The 3,934-nt window shown below is 32.7% G+C and overlaps 1 long non-coding RNA gene across 1 annotated transcript; it reads left to right on the top strand.

The window, feature by feature from the left end:
• The first annotated feature begins 271 nt into the window (after nucleotides 1-271).
• LOC132722435 (uncharacterized) lies at nucleotides 272-3,050 on the top strand. Its single transcript, XR_009624608.1, has 3 exons — nucleotides 272-752; nucleotides 1,809-1,922; nucleotides 2,146-3,050. It is a non-coding gene; the product is annotated as an uncharacterized LOC132722435 (long non-coding RNA).
• The last annotated feature ends 884 nt before the right edge of the window (nucleotides 3,051-3,934 follow it).

Below are 3,934 nucleotides of genomic sequence, written 5' to 3'. Positions count from 1 at the left end.
TGATTACTGATCGCTCTTGTACTATTATTTGCTTCCAAATAATAATTTTACTTGTTCAGTGTGTGAAATATATCAAACCCTGGACGGATTTTGTTTTATTATTTTCAAGCAATGCAGCAAAAATCATACTCTTCTTTTAATATTCCGATTACCGATGATCTAGCCCAGCAAACACCCAACGTTGACACAACGTTGGATCAACGTTGAAAATTGGTCGCGACGTCGGCGACCTTCACACAACGTCAATCCAACGTTGAAACCCCGACGTCGAACAAACGTTTCATTTTGACGTCGACTCGACGTCGGACTTTGGTCGGTAATCTGACAATTGGTAAAATTAATTTATAAAACCAATATATGTAAATATAAGCATAAACAGTGAGAATTTTAAGTTTCTTTAGAAAGGGAAAATTATAAATTTATTTGCCTAATCAAAACAACAACAGTGTCACGTGGGTGGCTACCGTACGATATTCGATAGGTGGCGCTCGGTAAACGGATATCCGCAGATCAGTATCATATATATTTGCTCTATTGTTTTTTAATAATAACTTATCTCCTCGAATTTGTCAAAGAAGTGTTTAAATAATTAACAATGAAGTTGTAATCATTTTTGTGGGCTTCATTTTGTGGTGGTACATAATCTAGTAAATTCGAATTGGAGTCTTATCGGATTTGAAATTCAATTGTATTGGCGGACAAAAACGACGGGTTGACAGACAAAGTTGTATATTCCAAACAAATAGAAAAAGGTAGGCAAACGATATTTATTGTTTTTAATGCTTATTTACCGCATGTTTGCATGGATTCGACGGTTTATTAATCATTGTAAAGTTTGACTGGTAAAACTTAAAGTCACATGATTTCGCGAGATAAATATTTTCGATCCCTCGTTAAAGCACTTTATTATTTGCTTTAGAACAATTTGTATTATCGGATCATTTTTCCCACACTATATCGCCATTGCCAAATTATTTTTTTGCATAATCAATGGTATGAAATACACTAGCAATTGAAATCAATAAAAGGTTAAATGCAGTAACTTGTTACGTTAATTAGACTCTATTATTCAAATGCTGGCATATAAAATTTCCTCTTATTTCTTATCAACATGAACTTCCCTTATATGAGGGGCCAGTCATTTACACATGAATCAGATAACTGTAGGGTCTCATGCAAGCACAGTTTGATTTTGATGTCTGTGTAGTTGTTTAACTACAGGTTGTTAAATTCTTCAGCATAGCATACCACGTGTTTCTTATATTATGATAATGATTCATGGCATTTGATACATGATCTAAAATAAAATGGTACAACTTTGGTAAGATGTATCTGAAACCACATTGTTTTCGACTACTTATCTTTTCATTAATGTAATCAGACAACATATTATCAGTCAGTAAACACATTATCAAGGTTATAAATCAATAAAAATAATAGTTTGTTTATTAGCCTGCTTATCAAATATAGTGAAACAAGTTATATGCATATATCATAAAACGTTTGTACCGTCAGCCGGTCTGTCCTTTATACTCTTAGCAGATCGGATCATGCTGGGCAGAGATTATATCTATAAAAATGACAGTAACATGTGAATTTCTTTGATGTTGTAGCATTTGTATAAATTATAATACATTTGTAAATATAAAAAATATTATTTTCATATTAAATTTTGCGCAGGCAAAAATCGTAATTTCTGAATAAATTTTCAGGTCATACTTAATGAAAATAATTAATTGAACATTTTATCAGGTTGTTTTCGTAAACGTGCTTTGATAATCATAATAATTTATTGTTTTGTCTTTCAGTGAATATCAGAGATTGTGAAAATTATGATAATTCAACAACTGTCGAAAGTTCAGAGGATGAAGATGAAATTATTAAGAGGAAAAGAAGAAGAGAAACACAAGATTTTGTGACAGGTATATTTCAAAATATTACATTGATCACGAAGCCGTTTTTATCAAAATTAATGGATATATAGGTACATGAAACAACATGGTTTAAACTAAAGTAAATAAAAAAATAAGCCTCTTTTGTTAAAGTAGAACAGAGTTTTGTCAGAATTTCATTTAATTGTAATATGTAAAAGTGATTTATTTCTTGCAATTGTAAGTGATTATTTAATTTATTTTTAAATTTCAGATAGTGTGAATGATGATATCTCAGGTTGGAGACGGTAGAAGTTCAGATTATGATATGCTTAAACTTTAAAGTATGCCGCAGATCGCCAAAGTGGAGGTGGACGAAAGAAGAATGCTAATTAAGATATATGAAGATTGCTATTTGTAGTAATATCAAAATATTCACAATATTGTTCCATTTAACATTCAGATAAAAAGTACAAAGAAAAATATACAATCAGTGAGTTGGATAGATGATTGGAAAATCCCAACCTCAGGGTGATCGGTTCAGTCGGAAATAAGCCTTGGTGATATAAGAAAAACATGCATGAATGTTAACCATAAAAAATGTCAGTGTTAGTGTTTATAAAGAATTTAGTATATCTAAAACATGATTATTTTATACATGAAGCGTTATTTTATACGTACAGACTGTCAAATTTAATAGTTTCAAAATACATATGTTAATGTTACATTTGTTATAGTACCACATTTATTGTTTTGTACATGTGATTCGTATTGAAAATAAATTGTTAGAATTATAAGAATGCTTATTTGTTTACCCTACTAATGAGCTTAAAATGAAAAAAAAAATCATATTCCAAAAAGTTTGAAATGAGGTTAAATCATGGCCAGATAAGGTTGGATTATGGTCAGATAATGGTCAGAAAAGGTTGGATTATGGTCAGATGATGGTCAGAAAAGGTTGGATTATGGTCAGATAATGGTCAGAAAAGGTTGGATAATGGTCAGAAAAGGTTGGGTTATGTCCAAATGATGGTCAGAAAAGGTTGGATTATGGTCAGATAAGGTTGGATAAGGGTCATTTTATGACGTTGTATAGACGTCGGATTCTGACATCTAAAAAACTTTCAAATCCAACCTTCTGCCAACGTTTACCCAACGTCAGCGTCTAACGTCAGTACAACGTTGGTACAACGTCTTTTGTTTGCTGGGAGGAGTTGTAATTCCATTTTTGTTAATCAAATTCAATATTAATTTAATGTTACTAGGCAAAAAAACCCCGGACTTTAAGAATTTCACAAACAGTATAAATAAAATTTATAACTAAATTAAAGACAAATCATGACTTTTGATCAACATGTAATACATTTACGTCTCTGATAAAGAGACAAATCGCCTAGCCATTTTCACATTTATCGTCTGTTTGTGTCGTTGTGAAATTCGCACGTCATGAAAGCTATACGTTTAAAAGGTCTTCATAAGAATTATGGACCGCCCCCGGTCTGTATGCGGTTTATGGACCGGATGACGTCGTATTGAATATAGAAGACCGTATGCAAATGAGGTATAATATATAGAAATATCACTATTATGGAAAAGATCACGATTGTGAGGAAGCCATCCAGCTGGCTTACAGAAGGTCGGTGGTTCTACCAAGGTGCCCACTCATGCCTGAAATAATGCCCGGAGGGGCACTTGGGGTCCTCCTCCACCAAATTGTGACAAATAAAGCTGGAAAAAAAATGACGAAAAATCTCGGCGGGACGCTCTAGGATGGCCCGACTTGAGTGTACGGTCGCCCATATGGGCTTTCAGGCGGCGACCTTAAATAAACGCATCAAAAAAAAAAAAATGGAAAAGATGATAGAGTTATGAGCCTTGTCATATATGACGTTGGTGATGATCAAAAAATTAAGTTAATGATCCCAAAAATTACAATGATAAAAATAAAAACTTTGAAAAAATTTAGACCAAAGGGGAAAAAATTAAACTATGAACTTCATTTCTCCCCCTCTGCTTTTATCATTGCTTAATTGGGACATGCTAGTTTCTAGAACTAGGATGCA

The sequence above is a fragment of the Ruditapes philippinarum genome, unplaced genomic scaffold, assembly GCF_026571515.1.
Source record: "Ruditapes philippinarum isolate M1 unplaced genomic scaffold, ASM2657151v2 ctg13312_1_1_1_1, whole genome shotgun sequence".
NCBI classification, from domain to species: Eukaryota; Metazoa; Mollusca; class Bivalvia; order Venerida; family Veneridae; genus Ruditapes; species Ruditapes philippinarum.
Note: the sequence above shows the minus strand (reverse complement) of the source record. Positions and strands in the feature narration are given on the sequence as shown.